Source organism: Bos javanicus, chromosome 27 (genome assembly GCF_032452875.1).
Source record: "Bos javanicus breed banteng chromosome 27, ARS-OSU_banteng_1.0, whole genome shotgun sequence".
Lineage (NCBI taxonomy): Eukaryota > Metazoa > Chordata > Mammalia > Artiodactyla > Bovidae > Bos > Bos javanicus.
The window spans coordinates 6,734,237-6,755,010 of record NC_083894.1 but is presented as its reverse complement, the minus strand read 5'-3'; the positions used below and the strand labels follow the sequence as shown (position 1 = coordinate 6,755,010).

At 45.7% G+C, this 20,774-nt stretch overlaps 1 long non-coding RNA gene across 1 annotated transcript; it reads right to left on the bottom strand.

The window, feature by feature from the left end:
* Positions 1-18,304: 18,304 nt before the first annotated feature.
* On the bottom strand, positions 18,305-20,545 carry LOC133239810 (uncharacterized). Its single transcript, XR_009733973.1, has 2 exons — positions 20,102-20,545; positions 18,305-18,546 (listed from the first exon to the last, which is right to left on the bottom strand). It is a non-coding gene; the product is annotated as an uncharacterized LOC133239810 (long non-coding RNA).
* Positions 20,546-20,774: the final 229 nt, after the last annotated feature.

Genomic DNA, 20,774 nt, shown 5'->3' with positions numbered 1-20,774 from the left:
AAGCTGTAAAGGCCCCTGTAAATGTTTTCTATCACCGTTACAATTTATGGGTTTACCACCAACTAGTTAAGGGCAAACGTGGGAGGCTATTTTTCACGTCTTTAAGCTTCTCTTTCATTATTTGTAGGATGGACCATGTCGCATATCCTATGCTTCTCTCAGATTTGCTATTATTCCCTTTAGCACATCCCTGGATGAGGAACCAACTTCAGCTTCCCTACTCTAGGCTCCAAGCTCATCCACCATATCATCCGACCAGTTGCCTCTGCCATTTAACCCGATGTTGTCTGGATAAGACACACAAGTAAGAGGCAGGGAAGGTACAGTAGCTTCATGATGGGAAAGGAGTTTTCGGAATTGCAATAGAACCAGTGTCTGGTGGCACACCTGAATCGGGGCAGGCGGTCTGGCAGAGAGTTTGAAAATTTCAGCTGGAAAGAAAGTGCTTTGATCCTCCCAGACATGTTCAGCTGGGCCTGGGCCTCATTTGAGGATGTTTCATCTATGGACACATGGTCCAAGTGTTTGCCTGTCCTAAAGGAAGTGGTTTGCAGGATGTCAGGATTTCCACATTGATTCTCACTTCTGCTTATGGCTCTGAGGCTTGGTGCATTTGTTGGAGACACATCCTTGAACATTGCATTCTGTTGGAAAATTATGCACTTTTTTTCACCTTTTTTTCATGTCTCTGCATGTGTCCATTTCTCCTTTCAGAGTAAACACCCTCAATCCATGGGTCCCAAAGAGTTGGACACGACTCATTGACGGAACAAAAACAACCCAACACACATACACCTTTGACCGTCCAAAAGGAATTTTGGAAATTAAAATGATCTTGTTTCACTCTCAACATTTCTTTTTTCTTTCCTTTTTTTTTTTTTTCTGATACCATTTTCAGAGAGGATTGAACCCTCCTAAACAGTTCTTGCATAGACCACAATCAGATGAGCCTTTATGGGCTAGAGTATTTCTTAATACAGGTAACTCATCAGTGTATTCTTGAGTGAGAAGCACCAAAGCATACCAGATAAAGGCCTTCCCAGGTGGCCCTACAGAGAAAGAGCCCACCTGCCAATGCAGGAGATGCGGTTTTGATCCCTGGGTCGGGAAGATCCCCTGGAGAAGGGAACGGCAACCCACTCTGGTATGTTTGCCTGGAGAATCCCATGGACAGAGGAGCCTGGTGGGCGACAGTACATGGGGTCGCAGAGAGTGGATCACAACCGAGTGACTAAACAACTGGACCTGCTTGGTTAATGACTTCTGAGCGGAACTGACCTTTCCCTTCAGGGCTGGGGCCTTAATCCCAAGCTCGAGAGTCCTAAGAGCGCTTTGCTAGGACACGGGACCAGCAGCACCCACGGTGGTGGCTGCTCCTCGGGGTTGGGGGTGGGTCTGATCAGAGCACCCGGGCCCTCCCGGGTTGGCGTCGTTTCAGCGAGAATTCACTTTGGCTCTTTGAAGATGCTAAGATCCGGAGGCGCTGTCACCACAGCACAGCCTGGAGCATGCTGTATCCTGAGGAGGGCTGCCGGCAAAATGCAAGACACCCAGTTTAGCTTGGATTGCAGGTGAGCAACACATAACCTTGTAGGATAAGTATGTCCCGACGGATGCACAGATCACACTTGAGCTAAAGCGTTTGTTGATTTCATGTAATTCAGTAAGTACGTTAGTTTTCTGGGACTGTTGAATATTTAATAAAACAAGGGCTTTGGAGTCAAAGCCACTTGGGCTTGAGTTCAAGTGCTCCCTACATTCAATCTGCACTCCTTTGAACAAATTACTTGATTTCTTAATCCCATCTTGTAAAATGGCCTACCCGATAAATATTGGAATGAGGAATATATTTGGGATAAGACATTAAAAGTTTCATCGTTTCAGTCAAAGAGGAAGTTCAGTTCAGTTCAGGCTCTCAGTCGTGTCTGACTCTTTGTGACCCCATGAATCGCAGCACGCCAGCCCTCCTTGTCCATCACCAACTCCCAGAGTTCACTCAAACTCATGCCCATCGAGTCCGTGATGCCATCCAGCCCTCTCATCCTCTGTCGTCCCCTTCTCGTCCTGCCCCCCACCCCCATCCCTCCCAGCATCAAAGTCTTTTCCAATGAGTCAGCTCTTCGCATGTGCTGGCCAAAGTATTGGACCTTCAACTTCAGCATCAGTCCTTCCAATGAACACCCAGGACTTGTCTCCTTGAGGACGGACTGGTTGGATCTCCTTGCAGTCCAAGGGACTCTCAGGAGTCTTCTCCAACACCACAGTTCAAAAGCATCAACTCTTCGGCACTCAGCTTTCTTCACAGTCCAACTCTCACATCCATACATGACCACTGGAAAAACCATAGCCTTGACTAGACGGACCTTTGTTGGCAAAGTGGTATCTCTGCTTTTCAATATACCATCTACGTTGGTCATACCTTTCCTTCCACGGAGTAAGCGTCTTTGAATTTCATGGTTGCAGCCACCATCTGCAGTGATTTTCGAGCCCCAAAATACAAAGTCTGGCACTGTTTCCACTGCTTCCCCATCTCTTTGCCATGAAGTGATGGGACCAGATACCATGATCCTGGTTTTCGGAATGCTGAGGTTAAAGCCCACTTATTCACGCTCCGCTTTCACTTTCATCAAGAGGCTTTTTAGTTCCTCTTCACTTTCTGCCATAAGGATGGTGTCATCTGCATATCTGAGGTTATTGATATTTCTCCCGGCAGTCTTGACTCCAGCTTATGCTTCTTCCAGCCCAGCATGTCTCATGATGTACTCTGCATATAAGTTAAACAAGCAGGGTGACATTAGACAGCCTTGACGTACTGTACTCTTTTTCCTATTTGGAACCATTCCGTTTTTCCATGTCCGGTTCTAACTGTTGCTTCCTGACCTGCATACAGGTTTCTCAAGAGGCCGGTCACGTGGCCTGGTATTCCCGTCTCTTTCAGAATTTTCCACAGTTTATTGTGATCCACACAGTCAAAGGCTTTGGCATAGTCAAGAAAGCAGACACAGATGTTTTCCTGGAACTCTCTTGCTTTTGCGATGATCCAGCGGATGTTGGCAATTTGAACTCTGGTTCCTCTGCCTTTTCTAAAACCAGCTTGAACATCTGGAAGTTCACGGTTCATGCACTGCTGAAGCCTGGCTTGGAGAATTTTGAGCACTGCTTAACTGACGTGTGAGATGAGTGCAATGGTGTGTTGGTTTGGGCATTTTTTGGCATTACCCTTCTTTGGGATTGGAAGTGGTCAACATGATTTACTCTTCTTAGTGTTACTGTTAGTCACATGGAAATCGTTTGCAAGCTGTAAAGGCCCCTGTAAATGTTTTCTATCACCGTTACAATTTATGGGTTTACCACCAACTAGTTAAGGGCAAACGTGGGAGGCTATTTTTCACGTCTTTAAGCTTCTCTTTCATTATTTGTAGGATGGACCATGTCGCATATCCTATGCTTCTCTCAGATTTGCTATTATTCCCTTTAGCACATCCCTGGATGAGGAACCAACTTCAGCTTCCCTACTCTAGGCTCCAAGCTCATCCACCATATCATCCGACCAGTTGCCTCTGCCATTTAACCCGATGTTGTCTGGATAAGACACACAAGTAAGAGGAAGGGAAGGTACAGTAGCTTCATGATGGGAAAGGAGTTTTCGGAATTGCAATAGAACCAGTGTCTGGTGGCACACCTGAATCGGGGCAGGCGGTCTGGCAGAGAGTTTGAAAATTTCAGCTGGAAAGAAAGTGCTTTGATCCTCCCAGACATGTTCAGCTGGGCCTGGGCCTCATTTGAGGATGTTTCATCTATGGACACATGGTCCAAGTGTTTGCCTGTCCTAAAGGAAGTGGTTTGCAGGATGTCAGGATTTCCACATTGATTCTCACTTCTGCTTATGGCTCTGAGGCTTGGTGCATTTGTTGGAGACACATCCTTGAACATTGCATTCTGTTGGAAAATTATGCACTTTTTTTCACCTTTTTTTCATGTCTCTGCATGTGTCCATTTCTCCTTTCAGAGTAAACACCCTCAATCCATGGGTCCCAAAGAGTTGGACACGACTCATTGACGGAACAAAAACAACCCAACACACATACACCTTTGACCGTCCAAAAGGAATTTTGGAAATTAAAATGATCTTGTTTCACTCTCAACATTTCTTTTTTCTTTCCTTTTTTTTTTTTTTTCTGATACCATTTTCAGATAGGATTGAACCCTCCTAAACCGTTCTTGCATAGACCACAATCAGATGAGCCTTTATGGGCTAGAGTATTTCTTAATACAGGTAATTCATCAGTGTATTCTTGAGTGAGAAGCACCAAAGCGTACCAGATAAAGGCCTTCCCAGGTGGCCCTACAGAGAAAGAGCCCACCTGCCAATGCAGGAGATGCGGTTTTGATCCCTGGGTCGGGAAGATCCCCTGGAGAAGGGAACGGCAACCCACTCTGGTATGTTTGCCTGGAGAATCCCATGGACAGAGGAGCCTGGTGGGCGACAGTACATGGGGTCGCAGAGAGTGGATCACAACCGAGTGACTAAACAACTGGACCTGCTTGGTTAATGACTTCTGAGCGGAACTGACCTTTCCCTTCAGGGCTGGGGCCTTAATCCCAAGCTCGAGAGTCCTAAGAGCGCTTTGCTAGGACACGGGACCAGCAGCACCCACGGTGGTGGCTGCTCCTCGGGGTTGGGGGTGGGTCTGATCAGAGCACCCGGGCCCTCCCGGGTTGGCATCGTTTCAGCGAGAATTCACTTTGGCTCTTTGAAGATGCTAAGATCCGGAGGCGCTGTCACCACAGCACAGCCTGGAGCATGCTGTATCCTGAGGAGGGCTGCCGGCAAAATGCAAGACACCCAGTTTAGCTTGGATTGCAGGTGAGCAACACATAACCTTGTAGGATAAGTATGTCCCGACGGATGCACAGATCACACTTGAGCTAAAGCGTTTGTTGATTTCATGTAATTCAGTAAGTACATTAGTTTTCTGGGACTGTTGAATATTTAATAAAACAAGGGCTTTGGAGTCAAAGCCACTTGGGCTTGAGTTCAAGTGCTCCCTACATTCAATCTGCACTCCTTTGAACAAATTACTTGATTTCTTAATCCCATCTTGTAAAATGGCCTACCCGATAAATATTGGAATGAGGAATATATTTGGGATAAGACATTAAAAGTTTCATCGTTTCAGTCAAAGAGGAAGTTCAGTTCAGTTCAGGCTCTCAGTCGTGTGTGACTCTTTGTGACCCCATGAATCGCAGCATGCCAGCCCTCCTTGTCCATCACCAACTCCCAGAGTTCACTCAAACTCATGCCCATCGAGTTCATGGTGCCATCCAGCCCTCTCATCCTCTGTCGTCCCCTTCTCGTCCTCCTCTGGGGGGAGCTGCCCGTGAGAACCGGTCCTTTGTCCGAAGGACACGGTTCTGGGAGCTGCCTCAGTCCTTGAGTGTTTCCTTGCAAACATAGCTCTCTGTTCCACCATCCCGGAGATTAGGCACTTATTTACTGCAGGCACCTGGAGTTCTGTGCAAACTTCTCATACACAGAGAAGTCTTATCTGGTGTAAGAATTAATAACAGGGTGCCATTCCCATGCTCTCAAGATTTCTTGTGACTGTTTGTAAGATGTGTAGGTCAAACAAAGAAAATGTTAACTGTCTTGTCTTTCTCACGCTCTTCTGTATAAGTATGAGATGCTGAATAAAGTTGGTGTCAGACTGTGTCCCTTCGTGAAGACGTGTCTCAACCTCTCGACCCCATCTTTGTTGTAGATTTCTCTTGTTTTAGTTTCTTTTCTCAGCCCCGCCGTGCACGTTTGCGGGACCTGATCGACTTTGCCGGCTGGCACTGCCAGGTGGCGCCCGAAGCAGGGACTCTGGAATCGGAGCGCGAATACGGCCACTGCCCGCCAAGATTGAGGTAAGTGACAAGGAATTCCTAATTAATTAAAGTAAAAGGGCAGGGAGTGTTACTATCGAAAGTAATGAATCATGGGACAAGGCAATTGCCGCCAGTTATTTGTACATATGTTGAAAACTATGTTAAAAGGTAGGGGAATTCATGTAAATAAGTTACAGATAGAGAAGTTTTTACTTTTTATAAAGGAGGTTTGTCCCTGGTTTCCAGAGGAAGGAACAGTTAGTCTGGAAACTTGGAAAAAGGTAGGAAAACAATTGCAGACATATTACTCCTTACATGGTCCCAATCGTGTTCCTGTGGATGCTTTTCTTTGTGGACTCTCATAAGAGACTGTCTGGATCCTGAACATGAGGGACATAAAATTCAAACGGCTCTCAGGGATTCCACAGGACCCAAAGTTGCAGAGCCTTCTGCCCCTCCACCTGAGCCACTTTATGCTGTGCCTGAGGGAACAGCTTGTAAGGCTGGAGGGAGTGATGATGTGTTAAGCTCTGATGAACAGGAAGAGTTAAATGAACAAGCAGCTCAGTACCATAGACAGGATGTGCTTTGGGAGATGATGGTTAGCATGCAATCCCCCTCGGGAAAAGGGGAATTAAAGCATTCAGGGCTTTCTGAAGAACAGCTGGAGAATTTAATTCAGAAGATTGTTATAGCAGTAAAGAAGGATGCACAGAGAGGCTCCCACTCCAGCCAGCCTGTGCCTCCAGCATGCCCTCCCTCGGTTCTTGCTGGACTCGATCCACCTCAGCCTTTTGTAGAACTGCGAGAGCTTATATCTATCCCTGCTTCTTTGCCCGGTGAAAACATAAAAATTAGAAGTGAGATATTATTATCTCCTCTTCAACAAGCGATTAAGCGAGCTAATGAAGAAGGAGAACATATTCCCGGGTTTTCAGGAATCTATCCAGTATTTGGAAATGCTCAACAGCAGAGGTATTATGAACCGCTGCCCTTTAAGCAACTTAAGCCAGATGAACCATATCAGGATTTTGTTGCCCGCCTGCTTGAGGCAATTGGTAAAGTGATAGGGGATGAGCAGGCAGGAATGGTGTTGGCTAAACAGCTTGCTTATGAGAATGCCAATTCGGCTTGTCAAGCTGCCTTGAGACCTTACAGGAAAAAGGGAGGCTTATCCAATTATGTATGGATTTGTGCCGATATCGGCCCTTCGTATGTTCAAGACATAACTTTGGCCGTGACATTACAAGGAAAGACAGTCAAAGAAGTACTGTATCAACAACAAAAGTGAGATAAGGGATAAAATTTTGCAATTTGCTCACTATCACCAATTTCTCTTCCCAAAAATCGTTGTTTCTCAGCCCCTTGCTGATGCCCTAACTGTATTTACTGATGGCTCTTCTAATGGAATAGCTAGTTTGAGTATACAGGACAATACGGCCACCTGGCATACTAATTATAAGTCTGCTCAAGAAATAGAACTATTTGCCGTTTTTCAGGCTTTATTACAAATTTCTGCTCCATTAAATTTATATTCTGACAGTCAATATATCATAAGAGCCTTAAACACTATTGAGACTGTTCCATTTATTGGTACCCTGAATTCTACTATCCAAACTCTTTCATGATATACAACATTTAATTTGTTCCAGAGTTAATAAATGCTATTTTGGTCATATTCGTGCTCACTCTGGGCTTCCTGGACCTTTAGCACGAGGCAATGCTTTGGCTGATGAAGCTACACGTATGATATTTCCTTCATTGGAACAAATGGCAAAAACTTCTCACAGCTTACACCATCAAAACAGCAATAGCTTAAGACTTCAATTTGGTATTACTCGAGAAGCTGCCAGACAGATTGTTAAGCAATGTCAAACAAGTCCCCAGTTTTTTAGCATCCCCCATTATGGAGTTAATCCCCGAGGATTGTTGCTAAATGATGTATGGCAAATGGATGTTACCCATATTCCTGAATTTGGTAAACAAAAATCTGTTCATGTTACTATTGACACCTTCTCTGGCTTTTTACATGCCTCTCTACAATCCAGAGAAGCTAGCAAACATTATATAGCTCATTGCATTAAATGTTTTGCTGTTATGGGAACCCCTAAAACCATAAAAACAGACAATGGTCCAGGATACACTGGAAAAAATTTTCAACTCTATTGTACACAATTGTCTATCTCACATAAAACGGGTATCCCTTATAATCCTCAAGGTCAAGGAATTATTGAACGGGCACATCAAACTCTCAAACATCAATTGCAAAAACTAAAGAAGGGGGAATTGTATCCCAATACCCCCTCCAACTCTCTAAACCATGCTTTATTTGTTCTAAATTTTTTACAATTGGATATATGTGACCGTTCAGCGGCACAGCGATTTTGGAACTTTGATGCGCAAACAATAAGACCTAAAGTCTTTGGGAAAGACCCACTTGTGGGAAAATGGTATGGACCAGATCCTGTACTAATCTGGGGATGAGGGCATGTTTGTGTTTTCCCACAGGATGCTGAAGCGCCACGCTGGCTGCCGGAAAGGTTGGTACGCACGGCGGAGACGATCTCTAGTAAACCAGATGAGGAGATTGAAGATTCAAGAGCATGATGAATTACCATCTCGGCAACAACTTCAGGCATTGATGCGAGAGGCACAGAATCGTGTTGCTGTGCAGGGCGATCTGATATCACCTTTAAGCTTCCTGATAACCTTATTAATTATCTTAAATCAGATTAATACTACACATTCTGAAAAATATTCAAGTGCTTACTGGGCTTATTTTCCCGACCCTCCCCTTCTCCAACCGGTGGGTTGGGAGGGTCGGTCCATTCCCATATACACTAATGATACTGTAGCTTTGGGTGGTTTTTCAGATAAACATATTATTCCTAATCAAGTTAATTTCTCTTATCATGGAGTGTTTGATCGTTACCTATTTGTCTGTCTAGATATTTTAATTCAACAAGATTCTTTTTGTTGGAGAGTCAGGATATGCTGATTATGACAATGGTTGGAGCCTATATATTCCTGGAGTAACGAAAGAATCTGGAACTCCTCAACATCGTAATGGAACTGGTCCTTTAGATATCCCTTTCTGCGACTTTGGAACAAGGGGAAGAGTCACTGCTGCACCATGGAGACTGTGTGGAGATGGAACTGCTATGGTTTATAACATATTTGGGACAAATGAGTCATTGTGGGACTGGTCTCCAGACTCGGCCCGAAACCCTGGCACACTCAGTGCAAACTGCAACTTTTGTTAATAATCTGGCACAAAATGTATCCATTACCCTGGGGACTCAAGAAAATATGGACAAAAAGATAGAAGATCGATTGAATGCCCTTTATGATGTTGTAAAATTTTTAGGTGAAGAGGTTCAAAGTATAAAGTTGAGATTACGGGTACAATGTCATGCCGATTTTCGATGGATCTGTGTTACCCCAAAAAAATATAATGGTAGTATAACTGCTTGGGATAAGGTGAAAGCTCATTTAGAAGGAATTTGGCATAATGAAAATATTTCCTTAGATTTGCTGCATCTACATCAGGAAATAATGAACATTGAAAATGCGCCTAGACCTGATTTGGATGTTGCAAAAAGAGCTGAGTTTTTTGTTAAAGAACTTTTTCGACATGTACCTACTGTCAATAGTATTTGGTACTTGGGAGTGGCCATAGGAGGACTATTCTTAATAATTTTAACTGTTTTATTCCTTGCACTTTGTTTACTTAAAAAACTAATTGATGATCTATGGATGATAAAGGCTTCCATCTATGGAAATGGTCTGCGGTTAAAGGAACATAAGCGTGCGCCTATATAAAAAGAAAGGGGGAGATGCAGGGAGCTGCCCGTGAGAACGGGGTCCTTTGTCCGAAGGACACAGCTCTGGGAGCTGCCTCAGTCCTTGAGTGTTTCCTTGCAAACATAGGTCTCTGTCCCGCCACCCCAGAGGTTAGGCACTTATTTACTGCAGGCACCTGGAGTTCTGTGCAAACTTCTCATGCACAGAGAAATGTTATCTGGTGTAAGAAATAATAACAGGGTGCCATTCCCATGCTCTCAAGATTTCTTGTGACTGTTTGTAAGATGTGTAGGTCAAACAAAGAAAATGTTAACTATCTTGTCTTTCTCACCCTCTTCTGTATAAATATGAGATGCTGAATAAAGTTGGTGTCAGACTGAATCCATTCGTGGAGACGTGTCTGAACCTCTCGACCCCATCTTTGTTGTAGATTTCTCTTGCTTTAGTTTCTTTTCTCAGCCCTGCTGTGCACATACTCGGGACCTGATCGACTTTGCCGGCTGGCACCAGCACTGCCCCCCATCCCTCCCAGCATCAAAGTCTTTTCCAATGAGTCAGCTCTTCGCATGTGCTGGCCAAAGTATTGGACCTTAACTTCAGCATCAGTCCTTCCAATGAACACCCAGGACTTGTCTCCTTTAGGATGGACTGGTTGGATCTCCTTGCAGTCCAAGGGACTCTCAGGAGTCTTCTCCAACACCACAGTTCAAAAACATCAATTTTTCAGCACTCAGCTTTCTTCACAGTCCAACTCTCACATCCATACATGGCCACTGGAAAAGCCATAGCCTTGACTAGACAGACCTTTGTTGGCAAAGTGATATCTCTGCTTTTCAATACACCATCTACGTTGGTCATACCTTTCCTTCCACGGAGTAAGCGTCTTTGAATTTCATGGTTGCAGCCACCATCTGCAGTGATTTTCGAGCCCCAAAATACAAAGTCTGGCACTGTTTCCACTGCTTCCCCATCTCTTTGCCATGAAGTGATGGGACCAGATACCATGATCCTGGTTTTCGGAATGCTGAGGTTAAAGCCCACTTATTCACGCTCCGCTTTCACTTTCATCAAGAGGCTTTTTAGTTCCTCTTCACTTTCTGCCATAAGGATGGTGTCATCTGCATATCTGAGGTTATTGATATTTCTCCCGGCAGTCTTGACTCCAGCTTATGCTTCTTCCAGCCCAGCATGTCTCATGATGTACTCTGCATATAAGTTAAACAAGCAGGGTGACATTAGACAGCCTTGACGTACTGTACTCTTTTTCCTATTTGGAACCATTCCGTTTTTCCATGTCCGGTTCTAACTGTTGCTTCCTGACCTGCATACAGGTTTCTCAAGAGGCCGGTCACGTGGCCTGGTATTCCCGTCTCTTTCAGAATTTTCCACAGTTTATTGTGATCCACACAGTCAAAGGCTTTGGCATAGTCAAGAAAGCAGACACAGATGTTTTCCTGGAACTCTCTTGCTTTTGCGATGATCCAGCGGATGTTGGCAATTTGAACTCTGGTTCCTCTGCCTTTTCTAAAACCAGCTTGAACATCTGGAAGTTCACGGTTCATGCACTGCTGAAGCCTGGCTTGGAGAATTTTGAGCACTGCTTAACTGACGTGAGATGAGTGCAATGGTGTGTTGGTTTGAGCATTCTTTGGCATTACCCTTCTTTGGGATTGGAAGTGGTCAACATGATTCACTATTCTTAGTGTTGCTGTAAGTCGCATGGAAATCGTTTGCAAGTCATAAAGGCCCCTGTAAATGTTTTCTATCACCGTTACAATTTATGGGTTTACCACCAGCTAATTAAGGGCAATCGTGGGAGGCTATTTTTCACGTCTTTAAGCTTCTCTTTCATTATTTGTAGAATGGAGCATGTCGCATATCCTATGCTTCTCTCAGATTTGATATTATTCCCTTTAGCACATCCCTGGATGAGGAACCAACTTGACCTTCCCTACTCTAGGCTCCAAGCTCATCCACCATATCATCCGACCAGTTGCCTCTGCCACTTAACCCGATGTTGTCTGGATAAGACACACAAGTAAGAGGAAGGGAAGGTACAGTAGCTTCATGATGGGAAAGAAGTTTTCGGAATTGCAAGTAGAACCAGTGTCTGGTGGCACACCTGAATCGGGGCAGGCGTTCTGGCAGAGAGTTTGAAAATTTCAGCTGGAAAGAAAGTGCTTTGATCCTACCAGACATGTTCAGCTGGGCCTGGGCCTCATTTGAGGATGTTTCATCTATGGACACATGGTCCAAGTGTTTGCCCATAGTAAAGAAAGCGGGGGTAGGAAGTCAGTGTTTCCACTATGATTCTCACTTCTGCTTATGCCTCTGAGGTCTGGTGCATTTTGGGGGGGAAAATCACTAAACATTGAATTCTGTTAGAAAATTATTCATTTATTTTTTCACCTTTATTTCATGTATCTGCATTTGTCCATTTCTCCTTTCAGAATAAACACCCTCAATCCATGGGTCGCAAAGAGTTGGACACGACTGATTCACTGAACAACAACACAACACACATACACCATTCACAATCGAAAAATGAGAAGGAATTTTGGAAATTAAAATGATCTTTTTTCACTCTGAACATTTTTTTTTTTTTTTGCTACCATTTACAGAAAGAATTGATCCTACCTAAGCAAGCTCTTGCATTGACCACAATCATGTGAGGCTTTATGCGCTGGAGTATTTCTTAATCCAGGTAGTTCATCAACGTATTCTTGAGTGAAAATCCCCAAACGATACCAGATAAGGGGCTTCCCAGGTGGCCCTAGTGACAAAGAGCCCACCTGCCAATGCAGGAGATGCAGTTTTGATCCCTGGGTCGGAAAGATCCCCTGGAGACGGGAATAACAACCCACTCCAGTATCCTTGCCTGGAGAATCCCATGGACAGAGGAGCCTGGTGGGCTACAGCCCATGGGGTCATAAAGATTTGGACGCAACTGAAGTGACTTGGCACACATGCATACCAGGTAAATCATTGATATTTTTCTCCATGTCTTCCTTCTCTCCACTTGGTTTTGCCTTACATGTTCATACCTCTCTTTTTCTTTATATGTAAGTCTCCAAAGTAACAAGTCCTGTTTTATTATCTCACAATCTCAGCACCTAGAACAGTGCCTGGCATAGAGCAGGTAGTCAAACATTTGTTTCTATGAATAGGTAGTAGTATGGAAGAGTCAACATATAGGTGAATGAATAAATGGATATGAATGGAGGTAATGAGGGAGGGAAGGAGAAAAGAAAGGAAGGCTTGGGCATAATCCTTAGGGTTTTGAGGGTCTGGAGAGAGACCATTAACTTGCTTTATCCCAAAGTGTTCCCGAGCACAAGCACCCACTCAACCACTCCCAACCAACAGGTCAAAGCAGTTCATAATATGTCATGGTCTCTAGCCTTCACTCACCCACCTCTCTTCCATCTTACGTGAACTATATGTTCTGATATTTTTCTCTCTGTCCTGAGGCAACTTAGCAACAAAATGTTTTCACTTTTAATCTTTTGATCAGCATTTGAATCTTTCACTAAGTGGAGATCTATTTTAGCTTAGTGACATCAACCTAAAAATAGAGTGTAGCAAGCTGTTTAAATAAGTCTTACTTAATTCTACAGAATAGCTGTGAGGGTTTTACTTCCTTGGTCCCAGTAACAGTACTTTTATAATAATGGAAAAGAAAGTATAGCCTACAGGCAATTGGCCACATTTCTCTCTTGCACTTTTATACTGAAAGTGACCCTTACACATCAATTCCCACGCTCTCTTCAACCACAGATGTCTCTCTCTCTTCTGGAAACCTACCTTGAAGTTCTGCAGTTCTGCCCTTCTCAGGGGGACTGTGGCAGAGACACCTGGGAGCCCCTGTCCGTGGCTACACGATTAGAGGCCAGGTCAACAAAGGGTGGAGGAAGGGGTGAGTGAGGTCACACAGGATGCATCCTGATCCCCGTTGGCAGGAGTCATCCTGGCGGAGAGGTGGGGAACCAGCCAGACTCGGTGGCATTGTTGCCACTGAAATCTTGGTTTTCTCTGCCCATGGGGGCCAAATAAAATTTGCAGAGACAGAGTTTGGGTCAAAGAGAAAGATGGCTTTAACCCTTAAGCCTGCAGAAGGGAGAACACAATTGGTTCTTGCCTCAAGGAGCCTGTCTCCCCTCCATCGGGAATCCAGGGGATCAAACAGTTGGGGCTCACAGTCAGGCGTTGGAGACACAGGACAAAAGTGTAGGGGTCCTGAATTCTCTCTTTTTGCACTCTTTGGAAACAGTCACTAGGCCAGTGTCAGGTAGCTAGGTATTTGGGTCTGGCAGTTGGTCCTGGTGCTTGGGTCCATTGTCCTTTGGGGATTTCCTGGTGACTTTCTTCCTATAATACAAAAGGGGGAAAGCAAACCACTAGGTGTGGCTTCCAAAGAGAGTGCACCATAAAGTTAAGCATCAACATGAGGTTAAAATAGAGCAAAGAGAGGTACCAAACTACAAGGGGAGGTTTATGATGCCATAAAGTTAAGTATCAGGACGTGGCTAGAATAAGTTAAGGAATCATAGATGCAGAGTGTGGCTCCTGCAGAGTTAGAGGGCAACAGGTACAGATGTAGTTTGCATAATATGTTAGTCTTCTGAAAAGAAGAAACTTAGTTATCAATGCAGACTGCTGATTGCTAGCCAAGTAGCACTCAAAATCCTCCAAGCTAGGCTTCAACAGTACATGAACTGAGAGCTTCCATATGTACAAGCTAGATTTAGAAAAGGCAGAGGAACCAGAGATCAAATTGCTTGCATGTGTTGGACCATAGCAAAAGCAAGACATTTCCAGAAAACATCTACTTCTGCTTCCTCAACTATGCTCAAGCCTTTGACTGTGTGGATCACAATAAACTGTGGAAAATTCTGAAGGAGATGGACCACCTGACCTGCCACCTGCAAAACCTGTATGCAGCTCAAGAAGCAACACTTAGAACCAGACATGGAAAAACAGATTGGTTCCAACTGGGAAAGTAGTAAGTCAAGGCTGTATATTGTCACCCTGCTTATTTAACTTCTGTGCAGAGTTCATCATGAGAAATGCCAGGCTGGATGAAACACAAGCCGGATCGGGATTGCTGGGAGAAATATCAATAACTTCATATTGTTGATGATACCACCATTATGGCAGAAATTGAAGAGGAACTTAAGAGCCTCTTGATGAAGGTGAAAGCAGAGAGTGGAGAAAGCTGACTTAAACTTGACATTCCAAAAACTAAGATCATGGCATCTGATACCATCATTTCATGGCAAATAGATGGGGAAACAGTGGAAGCAATAGATGACTATTTTTTCGGGTCCAAAATCACAGCAGATGGTGATTGCAGCCATGAAATTAAAAGACACTTGCTCCTTGTAAGAAAAGCTATGACCAACCTAGACAGCTTATTAAAAAGCAGACACATTACTTTGCCAACAAAGGTCCATCTAGTCAAAGCTATGGTTTTTCCTGTAGTCATGTATGGATGTGAGAGTTGGACTATAAAGAAAGCTGAGCATGGAAGGATTGATGCTATTGAACTGTGATGTTGGAGAAGTCTCTTGAGAGTCCCTTAGACTGCAAGGAGATCCAACCAGTCCATCCTAAAGGAAATCATTCCTATATATTCATTGGATGGACTGATGCTGAAGCTGAAACTCCAATACTTCGGCCACCTGATGGGAAGAAGTAACTCATTTGAAAAGGCCCTGATGCTGGGAAAGATTGAAGGTGGGAGGAGAAGGGGATGACAGAGGATGAGATGGTTGGATGGCATCACTGACTTGATGGACATGAGTTTGAATAACCTCCGAGAGTTATTGATGGACAGGGAGGCCTGGCATGCTGCAGTCCTTGGGGTCGCAAAGAGTTGGATATGACTGTAGCATATGAGATCTTAGTTCCCTGACCAGGGATGAACCCATGCCCCTTGCTTTGGCAGCTGGAGTTTTAACCACTGGACCACCAGGGAAGTCCCTGCTTTTAGTTTTTGTAGCTGCACTAGACGGGGGCAAGAGGTAGAGACGGTTTGGGTCTCACCCCTGAGTAAGCATGAGAAATGAGACCCAGGATCCAGGTGGAAAGGCTGACCTTGGACCAGTGCATGAGCCCATTTGGTTCATGACTCACATGGGAAAGCCATCGTCTTCTCGGTGCTGAAATGACACAAGCATTCCTCCCATGCAGGAGTCCAACATGACACCCAGAAATGTTATGGCAGTAAAACATCAACAGATACAAGAATGCAACTTAAAAGTAAGTAGAAATTAAAAACTGAAATCCCAACAAAGAATATGATCAAAATTTAATATAAACAGTACCACCAAACCACACTTAATGGCAGATAAGCATTCCATGATAATAAAACAAACTAAAAATAAAGGATAAAAGGGATACAAGATATATGAGGTGTAAGACTGAGTCCCAAATACAACCTTCGAGATGAAGAAGAGTTGGCAGATGCACCATGAGCATTTCTGTGAAAAAAGAAATATAAAGTTGAGTAAAATGTTGACAGCTGTTATCATTTTTTTCCTCCATTAAACACACACAGGTTTGTCTCTTTTGAGCTGCTAATTTTAGGCTCAAGGCATGATTTTAAGCTACTGCTGTATTGATTTCCTGTTGCCACTGTAGCAAATTGCCACAAGCTATGTGGCTTAAAGGAACACATACTTGTTATTGTAGTTCTGAGGATCCAAAGTCCCAAATGGGTCTCATTGGCTTCAAATCACAGTGTCAGCAGCATGCCGTTCCTTCTGGAGGCTTGCTTCCTTCTCACGCTTAGAAGCTGCCTGCCCTCCTTGGCTTATGGCCCCTTCTGCACATCAATGTGAGCCGGGGCTGGTTTAGCCTCTCAGAGTGCATCTCTGACACTGGTCTGCATCACTCCTCCACGTCTAAGGCTCCTTGTAGTGAGATGGCATTGGGCACAGCCATATACTCCATGTCATTTCCCTATCTTAAGGCCGAATGATTAGGTACCTTAATTCCAAGTGTGCTGTAATTCTCACTTGTCATGTGTCTGCCCTTTCAGGCTACTGAAACAGAAACACGATAGGCCAGGTGGCTCTTTTTTTGCACTTGTTTTTTGACTGAAGGATGATTGCTTTACAGAATTTTGTGGTTTTCTGTCATAGAAAAACAAGAATCATCCATGGGTTCACCCATGCCCCCTCCCTCCTGAAACTTCGTCCCATTTCCTTTCCCATCCCACCCTTCTAGCTGGTCTCAGAGCCCCTGTTTGAGTTTCCTGAGTCACACAGCAAGTTCCTGCTGGCTATCTATTTTACATGTGGTATTGTAATAGGTGGTTTACTAACAACAGACCCTTGCTGCTGCTACTGCTAAGTCGCTTCAGTCGTGTCCGACTCTGTGCGACCCAAAGACAGCAGCCCACCAGGCTCCCCTACCCGGTGATTCTCCAGGCAAGAACCCTGGAGTGGGTTGTCATTTCCTTCTCCAATGCAGGAAAGTGAAAAGTGAAAGTGAAGTCGCTCAGTCATTCCCGACTCTTAGCGACCCCATGGACTGCAGCCTACCAGGCTCCTCTGTCCATGGATTTTCCAGGCAAGAGTACTGGAGTGGGGTGCCATTGCCTTCTCTGACAACAGACCTGCACTTCTCAGTTTTGGAGGCTGGGAGCTCCACGATCAAGACAGAGCAGGTGGCTGGTGGACGGCGGTCTTCTCCCTGTGTCCTCAGAGGGCACAAGGGGTGAGCCATCTCTCTGGGGTCTCTTTCATAAAGGCCCTCATTCCACCCAGGAGGGTCCCACCCTCATGACCAAATCACCTCCCGAAGGCCTTGTCTCCTAACACCATCCCCTTGGTGACCTCAGCTTGCACTGAGGGAAGAGTTAGTGCAAAGACCAGAGAGCTGCTCACACATACAGTGTGCACCAGCAAGGCTCTTGGTTTAACTAGCAAACCCTCTGAAGAAACTGCAAGCAGGCTGAGGTCAGCATGCTCGCCCTGCCCCCTGCGGTCTCTGTGTTCTGTGCTGTGTTGTCTTCATTGAATTGTGCTTTCCACAGGACTTGTTTTTCCGTAGCATCTAGTTGCATCATATCATGTACACACAGAGAGACATGCTTTGTCCATGTCAACTCTGTCATTCAGTTGATGACAATTTGTGAAGCAATGTCTCGTCTCAATGCCCAGCACTTACAGGAATAGGACAATCCATGCCTATAGAGATCTTACAGCCCAAAAGGGAATCAGAAGTGTATCCACGTGCGCACAAGGCAGGAGTAAGAAGCACAAACCAAATGGAAGTGAGGGCTGCAGTGGGGCAGAGGAGGGGGGTTTCCTCCTGGAGCAGGGGCTGGGGCTTTCCTATGGGACTGGTGTGCTGGTGATTCTGGACCCCTGGGGTGCATGTTTGAGGGGAGATGAGGGGCAGGACAGGGTGCCCGGGGCTGGGAAGCAGGAAGGACAGTAGACAGAGGGGCTGGGGAAAGCTAGACCCCCAAGGAACAGAGGGTCACACCCCTGGGAGCACAGAGCACCCCACCAGGATTCCCCGATGGTTCGCGTGGGGAGATCAGAGAGCATCCTCAGGGCTTTCAGAATTCACCTGGGATCAGACACCACACAACAACCTCAGTGACCAGTGGGCAAGATTCTTTAACTTTGAACAAAATTTATTCTGGTTTAAATTTTAGACGCTTTGTCAAAGGGCGCAGTTTCTATCTCCACATCAGTCCCGGCCGCATCTTCGCCTTCTTTTACCACGACCTGCAGCATTTTACTCGGGGCCCGAAACAGGTGCCAATCTGTCTCATGCTTCCAGGGCACCTGATCGGCAAACAGACGCCTCTATTCCTACGGCAGCTTAGAGGATTACTTATTCCTTGAGTAAATCCTAAAAAGACAATAAAGAGGGGAAAATGTGTCAGCAGGAAAGCGGCATCTCAAGAAGGCCATCTGTGTCCCCTCTGAGCGAGGCCCTGGGGCTTTCTTTGCTGAAATGTGGACACAGCCTCGTGACAACAAGATGTGAGTCCAGGACCCCGTGGACCAGCTTCCAGACAGACACTGACCCTGCCCAGGCTCTGGTGGACCCTCCCATTTCCAGAACCAGAGGCTGAGGGACTGGGGTGTGAGGACCCCAGTTGTGTGCGGGGTCAGCTCCACCACGAGGGCAAAGACATGGAAGCTCTGCTACATCCACCTTCCCGCCCAGAGTCAGAAGCAGCCCGCAGGTTCTATTTTCATCGTTTAGTTTTCCAACTCATGGAGTCAGTCAAGTAGTAGAGCTGAGATAGGAGGAAAAGATGCAGCTGAAAGTGTAAGAACTGTTTAAAGAGAACTTACTCTCAAAGTAACTTACAGCTGACAGTGACAATGGTTCAGAAAAAAAAAGTTTTGTATCATTGTCTCTACTGACTCAGAACGCTCTCAGCGCTGGTGCGATTCAGCCCCTCTCCTCCTCCCTTTGTGGTTTCCTCCCAACCAGAGGCCTTCCCGTCCTCTCACACGCCTGACCAGGGGCCTTTCTGTCTTCCTCACAGGCCTTTTCCCTCTTGACCACAAGGCACCGCTGGTCCCTCTCTACTTCCCCGTCCAGGGATTGAACCCGGGCCCCGTGCACTGAAAGGCCACATTTCTTACACCCCTGTCCTCTCTCCCTGCCACTGTGCTAAGAGTTGGGTTACAGGCATAAACAACACTGATCAGACAAGGCCTTTTCAACTTGATTTTGACATCTAATCAGTTGTCTCAAGTCTCAACTTCCGCAACCTCTCCCTCCCTCCCTCCGTCCCTCCTTCCTTCCTATATATTTTCATCCTATTTCTGGAAATATCAAGGGTAAGATGAAAATCAGACAGCCGATCCTGCACAATGCTTTGCATGTGCTGCCTCCGAGCTGTGGAGCGAGGGTCGCATCATCAGCGACGTGTCCTGGAGGACCTTCCTGCTGAGGAGACTCAGCACGGAGCGTCCCAACGGCAGATCCCGAAGCCCAGGCTTGGCCTGACTCTCCTCTGGACTTCTCTGGTCCCCCAGAGCCGCCACCCTTCAGATAGATTTATAAAGCGACATTCTGTGCTTCTGTCATGGGACAGTATCAAATTTCTTGCTTTTATGAAAAAGAAAAAAAGGAGAAAAAAAAAGAAAAAAAAGAAAAAGAAAAAAAATATGCCACTTAACAGAGGCATATTCTGTTTCCTCCTCATGAAACCAATGAGGAGACGGGCTCAGAAGCTTTGACTCGATAGAGTGGCTTAGAAACAACCAGGAATTTTGCAGGTCAGTTCTCAGCCCCCTCTCACTACTGAGGACTCAGCACTGGCTTCTCAGAAGCATCAAATATGGTGAGTTTAGTCTGACCTCGTGTGGATGGGGGTAGCAGGACAGAAGGAGGTAGAAAAAGGAGAGAGAGCCCGCAGCTCCCAACGGGGCTCCCACGAGCTCACCTGACCCAGCAGACAGGACCAGAAAGAGGAGCCCGAGGAGCAGGTGATGGAGCCTCATGCTGGTGTCCCAAGCTCTATGGCTGACGCTGGAGAAGACGCTGCACTTGCCACTTTATAAAGGTCTCAGGTTCCAGGAGGAATTCCGCTCTGGCTGTGGATTTGGTTATTAGGAACTGGTTAACTGAGCCTCTTCCCTGTATGTCATGGGAGTGTCCTTTATAGCATAAAGCAGGGGCACTCGTATGCTAATGAGGCTGTGGAAAGGCCAGGAATAGCTTTCCTGCTGCCCTTTTGACCAGAAGCTTCTCCCTGGCAGTCAGTTCAGCTGATGGGCAAGGGTGTGGCAAGGGGCACAGACGTGCCTGTTTCCCCTGGCAGGGGCACAGACTTCTTGCTGCACCTTTGCTTACCCGCTCCCCAGCCCCACACTCGCCCTTGCAGGGCTTTGAATCTGCCCACTGTTTTCCTGTGCAGAAGGAAATGGTACCCCACTCCAGTACTCTTGTCTGGAAAAGTCCGTGGATGGAGGAGCCTGATGGGCTACAGTTCATGGGGTTGCAGAGAGTCAGACATGACTGGGAGACTTCACTTTCTTTATTTCTATAGTTCCTTTTGGGCTTGGACAAGCAGAAGCTGGAATCAAATTGCAGGGAAAAATACCAATAACCTCAAA